This window comes from Melanotaenia boesemani, chromosome 15 (assembly GCF_017639745.1).
Source record: "Melanotaenia boesemani isolate fMelBoe1 chromosome 15, fMelBoe1.pri, whole genome shotgun sequence".
Classification (NCBI taxonomy): domain Eukaryota; kingdom Metazoa; phylum Chordata; class Actinopteri; order Atheriniformes; family Melanotaeniidae; genus Melanotaenia; species Melanotaenia boesemani.
Window position 1 is genome coordinate 27072845 of NC_055696.1, and position 14462 is coordinate 27087306.

The 14462-nt window shown below is 39.0% G+C and overlaps 1 protein-coding gene across 1 annotated transcript in view; it reads right to left on the reverse strand.

Annotated features, from left to right (window-relative positions):
- doc2b (double C2-like domains, beta) overlaps positions 1-14462 on the reverse strand; it is a 223755-nt gene that overhangs the window by 35554 nt on the left and 173739 nt on the right. The gene's annotated exons all lie outside the window — the stretch shown is intronic.

The following is a 14462-nucleotide window of genomic DNA, read 5'->3' on the forward strand; positions in this document are numbered from 1 at the left end:
TATGTATTTACATTAAGTGACAGAAATAATCAAAACAATGCGGGAGGTGAATAAATCCCATGAATTTTATTCATACAGCTCCAACATCTCACAGCATCCTGCATTATCTTTGGGTGGATGAGGTGAGAAGATTGATGCTGCTGTGTTTGTGTGTTGAATTGGAATCAGAAGATGGTGAGTTTAGCTTTGCATAAAGACCGGGGAGGAAATAAATTTGCCTGTTGACACATTTAAAGATGTGATTTACAGTTTAACTATCTACTCTCTCATTTTTATGTATGTTGGGTGTCATTAGCGCAGGATGACAGATAATTCAGACGCCTGGTTTCTCAGGAAAATGTAAAAGTGACACAAATTCTCAACACAGCATCATGAGGTGGCGGCTCAGGATGTGTTTACATTTGTTTATATTTGGTCAACAAAATGAGTTTGTAACTAGTTTTCACTGTTAAGAATTTTGAACTTCCTATAACCTGGCATACACATACATGGACATCATATTTTTGACTGTCTGCACCAGAATACTTAATTCTGTGAGCGTGTTGAACACAAACATGTACACTTACACCGGCACCTGATGGTGTCAAGGAGAGAAAGTTCAAATTTCCAACCTTAAAACTCTGTACTTTACAACTTTTCTTCCCAGCCCAGATGCATCAGGTGACAGCTGTGTTTTGCTTTAAGACACTGCGTCACACACCACAACTAAATATCAACAAAACAGCTGTTTTGGATGCGCACCGTGTCGGATTCAGCAAAGAAATGCAAGAACACATGGCAAATGGACTACTCAAAGTGCTTTAACACTACATATTGCATTCACCCATGCACAGAGGACGTCTACTGTTATATACTAAATGCTTTTCTCTATCACACACATTCATTCCCGATCGGGAGGCAACATGGGGTTCAGCCCAAGGACACTTCGGCATGTAGTCAGGGGGGAAGCCTGGAATCAAACCACCACATTTCAGTTGGTGGTTTGATTCAATCAGCTAACAGACAACGGCTCTTCCTCCTGAGCGACAGCTGACCTTTATTGAAAGAAACATGGAAAAGAAAGAGAGAAAGGGCACTGAAAAACAAACTAAGTCTTACAATCTTATATTCAGCCACAGTCTTTTAGATCTTGTTTTGAGAGTGATAAACTTGGCAAGAGCAGAAAGTGTAAGATTTCTTACTTAGTTAATAAATCCTAAAAGTCGTAACTTGACATGCATGTTAAGTTAAATAATTTCACCGAGACACTGTTTGAGATCACACTGTATCTTTCATTTACAGTTTAAGCTGTAAAAACCCATTCACACACACACACACATAAATGAGCTTATCTTAATGATCAGGTAAGGCAAGTTTTCTTGTAGAGCACATTTCATGTACACGTGTCTCATTTTATGTGAATTTATTATTTTCCACAATTTCACTTTTTCTTAATTCAACATATGGCGTTAGACTGGATCCAGACCTTTGAATGAAATGTGTAATTCAGTCCACTTAACTAGCTGGCTGCCTCAGTCATTAAAACACAAAATACCACTTCAACCCACATACACACGGACATGTACTGCGTATGCACATAAGGTGTAGAGTCATTAATGTAACACTGATGCTTAAGTAAAGAATATGGTGGTGTTAGAATATCTATTATAGGAGCAGCACAGCACTCCTACAGAACATGATAAAGCCTAATGTGTTTGCAGAGAAATATCTCAATGAGACCGTTAAACACCCACATTGGTGAAAATATTGCAGTTTTTTCTCTTTACTCTCCAGGAACAAATATCTGACATTGTATCAATAATCTGTGTTTCTCTTCTTTTTCAGCAGGTATCCCTGGATTAGAGTTACACTGCTTGTTGACCCCTCTTCCCTGTTCTCTCCACCCCCAACCGGTCCGGGGAGATGGCCGTCATTCCTGGTTCTGGTTGTGATGGAGATTTTCCTTCCTGTTAAAAGGAAGTTTTTTTTTTTATCTCCACTATCTCTTTGTACAGCTCAAGATGAAGGATTGAATTGCCACGGTTACATGAGGTTATCTAATTCAGAATTAATTATTCAGAATTAAATAATTCAGAATTAAAGTATTCTCCTTCACGTTTACATGGAAATAATAATTCTGAATTGAGGTTTACATGGAAAACATGTTTAATTGCCTTTATTCATTCCGCTTTAGATCTGGGGGTTTTGAAGGGTTCTGATTGGACAGGGGGCGGATGTCATTCATTCAAATGGTTATCGAAGATAACGTGGCTCTCTTCTGTTGCATTAGATTGTCAGTGGTTGTCTTGCTGGAGACGGTACCACCATAGATGACTATGAAGCCCAATTCTGGAACCACATGTTCTGCCACAGTTAGGACATGTAAGACCTGATGCAGGAGGCTGAGATGGATCTGGAATAGTGGTTAAATAATCTTAATTTCCAATGATCATTTTCATTCGGAATTGGGTGCCATTTTTAATTTTTTTAAAGAAGATTTAATTTTTATTCTGAATTAAAGGGGAATTAAAACTCTTATGTAAATGTGGCTAAATAAAGATAAGTTTTGATAGCATCCATTAGTTTTCCTTAGCTAGGCAGTTATTTTTATGAATTGGTTTACATGGAGGCAGTTGTTGAGAATATCAGTGATGAACGCAAAGCTGAGTACAGGGAACTGGTCAGTCGATTTGTAAGATGGAGTAGAAACAATCATCTCATCTTGAACACAAACAAAACAAAAGAGATGATTGTTGATTTCAGGAGGAACAGGAGTAAACAAAGTACTGCTTACATCCTGGGAGAAGAGGTGGAGGAATACAAGTACCTTGGAGTTCAGCTGGACAACAGACTAGACTGGAAATAAAACACATAAGCATCTACAACAAGGTGTACAGACGTGGACAAAACTGTTGGTACCTTTCGGTTAATGAAAGAAAATTGCTGACAAATCAAAGAGACGGATAATACGAATGGCAACAAAAGAGCCCAGAAAAACGTCTAAAGAGATTAAAGGTGAACCTCAAGCTCAAGGAACATCAGTGTCAGATCGCACCATCCATTGTTGTTTGAGCCAAAGTGGACTTAATGGGAGACGACCAAGGGGGACACCATTGTTGAAAACAAATCATAAAAAAGCCAGATTGGAATTTTCCAAACTACATGTTGACAAGCCACTAAGCTTCTGGGAGAATGTCCTATGGACAGATGAGACAAAAATGGAACTTTTTGCTTAGGCACAGCTCTATGTTTACAGAAGGAAAAATGAAGCATATCAAGAAAAGAACACCGTCCCTACTGTGAAACATGGAGGAGGCTCTGTTATGTTCTGGGGCTGCTTTGCTGCATCTGGCACAGGGTGTCTTAAACCTGTGCAGGTACAATGAAATCTCAAGACTATCAAGGGATTCTAGAGAGAAATGTGCTGGCCAGTGTCAGAAAGCTTGGTCTCAGTCGCAGGTCATGGGTCTTGCAACAGGACAAAGACCCAAAAAGCAGCTAAAAACACCCACGAATGGCTAAGAGGAAAACATTGGACTATTCTAAAGTGGCCTTCTATGAGCCCTGACCTAAATCCTAATGAGCATCTTTGGAAGGAGCTGAAACATGCCGTCTGGAAAAGGCTCCCTTCAAACCTGAGACAACTGGAGCAGTTTGCTTACAAGGAGTGGGCCAAAATACCTGCTGAGAGGTGCAGAAGTCTCATTGACAGTTACAGGAATCGTTTGATTGCAGTGGTTGCCTCAAAAGATTTTGTGACAAAATATTAAGTTAAGGGTACCATCATTTTTTTCCAGGCCTGTTCCATGAGTTTATTTTTTGAATAATTCTGTTGAAGCATGGTTGAAAAGTAATGTCTGACTTTCATTGGTTAAATTTCATAGAATTTTTATTTATTATTACTTTTGTCATATTCAAGTTATTTCTGTGACCATTGTGAGTTTTTCTTTTATGAACTGAAGGGTACCAACAATTTTGTCCACGTCTGTAGAATAGACTCTACTTCTTAAGGAAGCAGAAATCCTTCAGTGTGCACCAGGATGTTTGATAACTTCTATAAGGCTGTTGTGGAAAGTGCAATTAGCTTTGCAGCATCTGCTGGGGCAGCAGCATCAGAGCCTGAGACCTAAAGAGACTCAACAAACTGACAAAGAAGGTTGGTTCTCTGCTAGGAATAACTCTGGTTCTGGTTCTCTGTTAGGGATAACGCTGGTTCTGGTTCTATGCCAGGAATAACTCTGGTTCTGGTTCTATGCTGGTGATAACTCTGGTTCTATGCTGGTGATAACTCTGGTTCTATGCTGGTGATAACTCTGGTTCTATGCTGGTGATAACTTTGGTTCTGGTTCAGTGCTGGGGATAACTCTGGTTCTGGTTCTCTGCTAGGGATAACTCTGGTTCTGGTTCTATGCCAGGGATAACTCTGGTTCTGGTTCTGTGCTGAGGATACCTCTGGTTCTGGTTCTGTGCTGAGGATAATTCTGGTTCTGTGCTGGGGATAACTCTGGCTCTGTGCTGGGGATAACTCTGGTTCTGGTACTGTGCTGAGGATAACTCTGGTTCTGTGCTGATGATAACGCTGGTTCTGGTTCTGTGCTGGGGATAACTCTGGTTCTGGTTCTGTGCTGGGGAAAACTCTGCATCCGCTGGTGCTGACGGTCCAGGAAAGGATGATGTAAAAGCTGCTGAAAATAGTAGTAGATTCTTATCCTTAAAACAACACAATGAAGACAACAACAAACCAAGTGTGTGCAGTCAGAGACTTCTTCAACTCTGAATGCAAGACAGAGAAGTACCAGAGATCATTCTTTCCAGTTGTCATCCACTTCTGGAACAAGACACATTTGTCTAATGAATAACCATTTTCTTGTATAAAAAACAAACAAACAAACAAACAAATAAAAAACAATATTGCTATTTTCCTCTGAGATTAATCAAGTAATTTTTAATTTAATTTTGTTATTATAAATTGGACTAATGCGGATCATATAATGGATTTGTATAATTGGATTATAATTGAAAAACAGTGTAGTGGACTGAATTGGACTGTATCTTTATTAGTGCCTTGAGATGACTTTGTTGTGAGTTGGCTCTACAAATGAACTGAATAAATACAGCTAAAGTCTGGATTCATCACAATATCATTGCAACCTGTTTCACTACGATAACGTCGCCTTTAACCTGACCTTTCTGATCAGGAAATCTCATGACAGAGGAAGGAGGAGCTGGTTTGAGACTTGTCATTGTACTGCCTCCTTTTTTTACTGCATTACCTCCATGAATAGTTTAGGTTAGCTATTAAAAGTACATGATTAGGTTGATGGCTGACACATTTTCTTGTTGATTTGTTCTTGTCATGTCACGTGAACGTAGCCTGACAGAAAGCCGCTGCCATATTGGACAAGTGGATAAACGTATAAACTACATGCTTTCTGAAAAGACTGGGCAGTAAATACATCATGAGTGAAGTCATGACTGTCAAAGTTGTGTAACTGTTGACTGTGTGAAGGACGAGACACTGATGCTTTTACATGATCTTCTTGGGAGTTACTGAGTGGATTATTGGCAGTACTGTGACTTTCAGTGTGGTCAGATGCATAAACTTGTGGGCAGGGCTGCAAATAAATCACAGTGAAGCAGGTAGATCTCAAGTTACAGTAAAATTTATTTAAAGGTTTCAAAGCTCTGAAAGGTTCAGGTCCTTAAAATGATGATGAAATACTCTTGGCTTAAACAAGACTGCTGAAAAAAATCAGTGAATTAAATAAATAATCAGTGAATCTGTTTCAGTGATCGTTTCTCTTCTGCACATGTGATCAGCATGCATTAAAGAGGTAATAATTCACCTCTGCCAGCTGCTCACAGATGGAGGGCAATACTACAAATGAGCAACTGGTATCACCATCATCTCATTCTGCAGAGGATAAAAAGGATTCGCTCCGTGGCCAATTACACTATTTTCATGTGAACTTTTAGATCTTGCTGCAGTTTAAAAATGCTCTCATATATGAGAGGTAACAAGGCTAAAGACAGACTTGTGTAGGAGGGAGAGTGGTTGATATGCAGGTGCAATAGCTGCACTTTACTTTTAAAAAATATTATCTTGTCATGGATTGTGGAATGTGAGAAGCCAAATGCAGGACAGATGCAGGAGGCAGACAGGTGCAGAAATAAAGATTTTATTTAGAAGCACTTACATGGACAAAACAACAGAGACACAACAAGGAAACAAAACAGAGGATCTGACAAAAGCAACTGGAACCAATGGGCATAAATATGCTGAGGAACTAATGGGGAACAGGTGAAGTGAATGAGCAAATCAAAGCAGGTGTACTAATGAACAGGAAACAGAAAGCAAAACAAAATACATAAGGGAAAGAACTACTAAAATAAAACAGGAAACCAGACAGGACTGTGAGTAAGAAAACCTACAGAAAAGGTAAAACAACGAACCACTTAAACCAGGGATCTCCACCTCCAGTCCTTGTGAGCTACTGTCCTGCAGGTTTTGGATTCTTCGCTGATGAAATACACCTGACTCAAATCACTGGGTCATTAACAGGCTTGTGCAGAGGTGTGTTGTAGTAGGAGACATCTAAAACCTGCAGGACAGTAGCTCACGAAGACTGTTAGAGACCCCTGCTATAGACCATGACATAGCTATTATCTATCTTCCTTATCTATTAAAAAACAGATTGCCTGGATGATACACACACACACACATACACAATTTAATATACCTGAAATTACCTTTTTATTAAACCCTCACTTTTTTCATTTGTCATACCCTTTTTTTAGGAATTGAAAAGAGTAAGTTTTTGATTAAACATATAACAGTGACCGTTTCTTTTATGGGGCATTTTCTAATATTTCTAATTGTATTTAGACTTTGCACAGACAAACTCATGTGTCTTCTGACTGTGAAAATGTCCCTGAAAGGGCACCATCGCCTCCTCACCAGCCTCTTCAGCAGAAACATTAACTCAAAGCAGAAACTTGTTTCAGTTCAGTAATAGTTCATGTAGTTAAGCACAACACAACAGGTACAACAGCTTAACGCCTTCCATCCACAAGTAGCCTCATACATGGAGAACATCAGGCGCACTGTGAGACCAAAAAGAGTGCAGTAGAAATAAATTTCTCCTAAAGTTTGGTCTGGATTATGGTTCATAACAGGAAGTTAAGGTAAATCTGTATACCTTTTTGATGGTCTGAAAGGTCTATTTATGTTCCCAGAAGTAAGTGGTACAAATATGTACTATTTATGTACATATGTATGTATGTAAATATGTACTATATATACTATATTCAACCACAACGGCTCCGATTCAACACAGTAAACGTGCAGCATATCAGGCAGGTTGGAATGATGCTCAGGCAATTCTGCACCAGCCAGAACCAGAGTCCAGCTGACTGGGGATGGGAGAAGATTGGCGAAGAATGGAAAGTCTTCTGGACAATCAACTTTCCCACTGCAAAGGGCTGTGAACAGCTTACTAAATGTGGCTGCAAGTCTGTCTGCCATGGCAGCGGGCTTGGCCTTGCATGCACATCCTTTTGCAGTTGCAGATATGAAGTGCAGTTTCTCTCTTACATTTGACCATCTCATTGAAATGGGAGTGTTTCCCTCTTTAATCAAAAGCACAATTCTTCGATTTGAAAGGAAGATTTCTTGTTTTCACGCACAAATATCATGTTGCTTTCCCTGAAAACTCTGCTCTCACAGAAAAAGTCCCTTCTTGCTCTCAGATTTATCATTCTTCCTTTCAAAACTCCTCTGCTCCTCTTCTCAAGTTTAGTGTTGCTGGTTCAAATCTCCTGTGTTCAAGCTTGGCCTCTGCTCTCTCACAATTTCTGCTCTTGAATATTTTTACCTCTCTCTTGGGTTGCTGAATGAGCTGTCTGAAAACATCCTCTAGCCAATAGAATACTAGATAAATGCTGACTGAGCAAATAGTCCCCGCTTTCTTTTGGGTGTGCGTGTTTTAATTGACACAAAAGGCAGATCTTCCAAAGTGAACACAGGTCCTTTAACTGAACTCTTATAACGCTGATTAAACTATTTTCATTCTTTCTAGACAAGTTATTAAACCAGCATATGAATGAAAATGTTGGATATGTGGATAAAAACCTGATAAGAGTTACATGGAATATTTCTAAAAACACCAGTAGAGTCCACCTTCTGCATCAGATGAATTTTTTGTTGTCCTTGCTTTGCAGCAAACTAAAGTTGGGAGTCAAACCCTGTTCCCAGATACTATCTGTACTCACAATTCAGACCTCTCCATGTGTGATGCTGGGTTTTGGCTTATCAGTATTTTGATGATTCATTATTTAGTTTTTGTTACAATAAGGTAAAGGAAATAATTATCACAACATCTAAAATAGGACGGTGAAGCACAGCCATGATTTGATTGTGAACCTTGGAGAAGAGACAGCACAGCAGTGTACTTTATAAGGTCGCTTCAGATGTCCTACAGCTGTCTGTGTACAGGATCAAATACAACAGTGAAAAATACCACCTGCAGGAGAACCAGTGTTTCAACTGAGTATAAGAGACCTGTCCATTCACAGCTGCCAAACACTTCATAAGTATTAGCTCCTAAACCAAGACAGTCCCCTAAAATGATGTAAACCATGTAAAAGTGCTGAGTTAGCATTCAGAAATGTAAAAACTCAGAACTACAAGTTCACCAAACCTTCATCACCCTAGAAAGCAAGATGGAAACCAGCCCCAGACCTCTATGATCTTGCTGACCAACTAAGCATTTAACCAAAACCCTGGACTTTACTGAAAGTTTCTTTGTGGAGATGGGAAGCCCTCAGAGAAGGCCACCGTTTGAATGGCACCTCACAGATCTTTGTGGTAGAATGATTAGAATGAAGCCACAAGTCACTAAGATGCAGTCTGCTGGCAATTTATCCAAAAAAAAAAAAAAACCATAATTAAATAAAATGAAAATGTCAAATCGTACAAGAAAAAGTCAAATTCCCATCACACACCGCCCCACAGTCAGAAATAGCTGCTAAAGCTACTTTGATTGATTTGAGTTGTAAATAGATGTTTAAATGTTTATCTATAACAAATTAACAAAAATATGAAACAAAATATGAAACGACTTGACTAATTGGTGGTTACATTTCCTGACATCTAAACTGTTTTCTACAGTAAAATGTCACAGAAGACACACATGATTTAAACAAGTTAAATTTGCATAAAATTTAACCTCTCCATATTTACACGATGAAATCATCTAAAAAAAAAAAACCAAACAAACAAACAAACAAAAAAATAAATAAATAAAAAAAAACAAACAAACAAACAAAAAAAGTTTTGGCCCAAATGAAAAGACATTGATTTTAAGCTTCAGGTGTGGGGTGTGCATTTGAGTCCTTCCTCCTTGACCCAGTTTTGTGACAAGTGAAACAGACAGCTCTTTCTGTTACCAGCTCCACTGAAAGAGCTGTAAACCTTTAGACTGGTTTAATCCCTGTGTCACAAGCTGTAGGAGTGATTAGTCCAACTACTGCGATTCAGTCTGTGAATGCAAACAACGCTTGTTTTTTCATGTTGAAGAAAGTGTTCAGACATTAAGAGGTGAACTGGTGGAATAAAAGATCAGATGGATTCATAAAAATGTTCCTGTTCCATCAGCCTGGATCTACTGAAGGATCCGGTCACTATTCCCTGTGAACACATTCCCTGTGAAGAGAAGGGATCCACAGCTGTCCTCAGTGCAGGAAAACATTCATGCTGAGGCCTGTCCTGGAGAAAAACAACATGTTAGCAGAGTTGGTGAAGGAGCTGAAGAAGACTGGACTCCAACCTGATCAAAGCTATGCTGGACCTGAAGATATGGCCTGTGACATCTGCACTGGGAGGAAAGTGAAAGCCATCAAGTCCTGTCAGGTTTGCTTAGTTCCTTACTGTGAGAAACACCTCCAACCTCATTATGATGTTTTTCAATTTAAGAAGCTCCAACCTGCTGAGAAACTAAAGGAGCTTATCTGGTCCCACCATGATGAGGTGATTTTAAGGATGAATGTCAAACAGTCTCAGCTGCAGCAGAAAGAGCTGAGAAGTAGAAGGAGCTGGAGGTGAGTCGACAACAAATCCAGCAGAGAATCCAGGATGGAGAGAAAGATGTGAAGCTGCTTCAACAGGAGGTGGAGGCCATCAATCATTCTGCTGATAAAGCAGTGGAGGACAGTGAGAAGATCTTCACTGAGCTGATCCGTCTCATCCAGAAAAGAAGCTCTGATGTGAAGCAGGGGCGTCTCCAGCTTTTGAGGACATCCTGGGCTTAGCCTGGGGAGCTTGATTATATATATATATATATATATATATATATATATATATATATATATATATATTTGGGAGTACATTTGAATATAAAATTGTTGATCACACAAGAGATTCAATAATTTTTGACAAAATGCACAAATTTGATATTGGCCTGTAGTTGGTTAAAACTGGCCTTCTTTTAAAAGAGGAACAATAGAAGCTGACTTCCATTCTGATGGAATTTCTTTACTTTCAATCGAAAGAGTAAAAAGTATCCCAAGAGGCTGTGCAACAGAATTAGCAGCCTTTTTTAAATAATAATGCTCTATCAAATCTGGTCCAGGAGGTTTTCTGTGATTTAAATATTTAAGGCCTTTTGCACTTGCTGCACAGTAAAAGGTACAAAATGAAAACATTTGAGGGTTTTTACAGGGAGTCGTTGAGGCAGCTCCTATAGAGTCAAACAAAGAACCAGATGCCACAAAATGCTTGTAAAATTATCTTTCTTTAGCTGAGCTAAATAACTATTACCAATGTTCATGACTGATTCGGATGTCTGCTACTGGCTCCTCCTTTGTCTGTAACTAATCTTTGCTACCCTCTACAAAATAATGAAATCAAAAAACAGAAAACAAGTCAAGCTGGAAATATTACAATGTTGTAATATAATACAATTTTTTTAAATCAACATCTTCCAGCACAATGAAAGCATGAACCTTTCCTGGCTATCTAGAGCTGTCATTCAGAAATGGGAAGAGTACTATGAACTACACAGGAGGTACATGAGATAAATACAACACCAGGTAATGAAAACTTTGAGTAATTCATAATAGTAAAAAAAATGACATGAAAGAACAAAACATTACTATTGAAGTATTTCCCATGTCATTTTTTTCTTAACAAGGGGTTTGCCCTGATCCGGTCCAGGGTACAAAACTGGGAAAAAAATATTCCAAAAAGGGTAAAGTACTGAAAAAGAACCCCTGCTAGAGCATGAGCAATCATGATTCAAGGTATGATAACATGTTTTGTTAAAATTTGGACTTAAATGTGCAGCCTTCATTTGTGTTGAGATGTTGCAGTTCAGTTGCATTAATTAATAACTAAGAATAACTAATGATAACTAATTCTAACTACAGATAACTAAGGATAGCAGCTTAGGTAGCACTAGCATACCTAAACAAAAATGCTGCATAAGTCAGAATGATTGTTGGCTATTGTAAACACTTACATTTCCAAACCCTGATTATAAGACAACCCCCAATTTCCATAACTAATCTTCAGAAAAAGACTATCAGTGTTTCCCCTAACATTATACCCCTACCAGATCAAATTGAACTATTTTGATCTGATTTCTATGTAATAGGAAGCCACAGCAGAAGTCCTTTAAGTCTCATTTGCTCAATAAACGGTTTATACTGAGTTATTTTATTAAAAACTAAACAGTGTGGTGTTATTTAGCTGATATGCACCTAGACTGTATAGGATATACATGACATTTGTCAGAGCTGATCCATCTGTCGCGCTCTCGGAGTTTCCCCCGAGATGCGCGCACACACTGACACCTGCGCGCATGTAACATAATGTAAATTCTTGTGTAGCGACCCCCGACGGCGATCTGCTTGTGTCAAACAAAAGATATACAGTATTGTTCCAAATAAGTGTATCTTACCCATTACTTTTCTTCTAAAAAAAAGCTATGGTGTTGTAGCTGCTTTATTTTAGACTTTCTGTCCGGTTTGCTAGCTCTATGCTGGTTTGCCGCGCTCTGACTGCTGCTCTCTCTTCTGCACATGCGCACACAGAGCCCCCTGGTTATCGGCTGTGGGTTTGTGGCGCTATATCAAAATCAAATCAAATCTGAAGTCTTCTGAAGTGGCTGCAAATTTTATTGACATTTTAAATCGAACTCCTGCTCAGATTTTATCTGCATCATGTGATTTTACTGTAGATAATTTTAACAAAAGACTGGCATCTGCCATTGACTCAGTAGCTCCACTTAAAACAAAAACATTAAAAACACAATCAAAAAATCCATGGAGAAATGAAGAAATTAGAAAATTGAAAAAAGGCTGCAGGAGAGCTGAAAGAAAATGGAGAAAAACCAAACTCACAATACATTATGAAATCTTACGTGAACAACTCAAAAATTACAATAAAACTGTTAAAGAGGCAAGAACACACTACTTCTCAAACCTAATTACAGATAACAAAAACAACCCCCAATTCCTTTTTAAAACCATCGACCTTTTAATAAATATTGGGGGTAACAAGTCCACCATGTCGCCATCAGCCAACGCATGTGAGAACTTTGCATGTCACTTCGGAAGTAAAATCAATGCTATTAGATCCAGTCTTGTATCACAACAAAATTTTAGTTTTAACAGATCTGAAGCATTGTTTTTAGCCAAAGAAACACTGGAGAGTTTTGTCCTGGTTGATGCAGAGATGCTTGGTCGAGTTTTCTCCCAGCTAAACCCAACAACCTGCCTTTTAGACCCCATTCCCACATCTCTTTTAAAAACATTTTATGGTTTCTTCGAGTCTGAGCTTTTAAATATTGTAAACTGCTCTCTTCAGACAGGTGTCTTCCCATCTGCCTGTAAAACAGCTGTGGTGCGGCCTCTTCTGAAGAAGAGTAATTTAGACTGCAACATCCTTGACAACTACAGACCTGTATCCAATCTACCATTTTTAAGTAAAATTATAGAAAAGGTTGTTTATACTCAATTACATGGGTTTTTAAACAAACACAACATTTTAGAAAAGTATCAGTCTGGTTTTAGGACAAACCACAGTACCGAGACGGCCCTTTTAAAGATTGTCAGTGACCTTAGACGTAATTTGGACTCTCAGAAACTTAATGTCCTGGTGCTACTTGATCTTAGTGCTACTTTTGATACAGTGGACCACCAGATTTTATTAGACAGACTGAGAAGTCTGGTGGGCCTCTCAGGTACTGTTCTTAACTGGTTTTACTCCTATCTGGCTGATCGAAAGTTCTTGGTGAGTATGGATACATGCTCTTCAGGAATCTATGACATAAAATGTGGGGTTCCCCAAGGCTCAATTTTAGGCCCAATACTTTTTAATCTTTACATGTTGCCACTTGGGGACGTCATCAGGAGACACGGCATTGACTTTCACAGCTATGCTGATGATACACAGCTTTACATCGCCGTGTCTCCTGATGACCTAGAGCCAGTTAACACCCTTTTAAACTGTATTCTAGACATAAAGTCATGGATGGCAGTGAATTTCTTGCAGCTCAACCAGGACAAAACTGAGGTTTTAGTCATCGGTCCTGAAGACAAGAGAGAGATAATTTCCTGCAGACTGAAAAACTTCAAACCCTCTCAGTGTGTGAGAAATCTGGGTGTCCTTTTCGACTCTGAGCTGAATTTTATTTCACACATCAGAAATGTCACAAAGACAGGCTTTTATCATCTTAAAAACATCGCCAGAGTTCGCCCATTTCTCTCTCTTGCCAGCACGGAGGTGCTAATGCATGCTTTTATTTCCAGCAGGCTAGATTATTGTAATGCCCTGCTCTCTGGTCTTCCCAAAAAGTCTATTTCTAGTTTACAGTTACTGCAAAACTCGGCAGCACGAGTTCTGACGAGGACCGGGGGGCGGGAACACATTACACCGGTTTTAAAATCGCTGCATTGGCTCCCCGTGCGCTTCAGGATTGATTTTAAGGTTCTCTTACTTGTTTATAAATGTCGTAATGGTCTTGGGCCTTCTTATTTATCTGACTTGTTTTCAAATTATGAGCCCTCGCGGACCCTGAGGTCCTCTGGTACCGGCCTTTTAACTATTCCCAAAGTTAGATCTAAAACACACGGTGAGGCCTCGTTTCATCATTTTGGTCCTCAACTGTGGAACAGCCTGCCAGAGAGCCTCAGGGCTGCAGAGACTGTTGATGTTTTTAAGAAGAGGCTCAAGACCTTCCTTTTTAGTTTAGCCTTTTGATTTGACTTTATTCATTTTCTGTTATTTATCTCATCTTATCTTATCTGTCTCATTTATCTATTTTATTTTATTATATTTTATTATAGCTTCTTAACTGTTTCCCTATTTTATCGTTGTTTTAACTGTTTTAACATTTTTAACATTTTTAACTCCAGTGTTTCTTTATGGGGATCCTAAACTCTGGGAGTCAAGCCTGCTTGGTCTGCCCTCTGCAAACATGGCT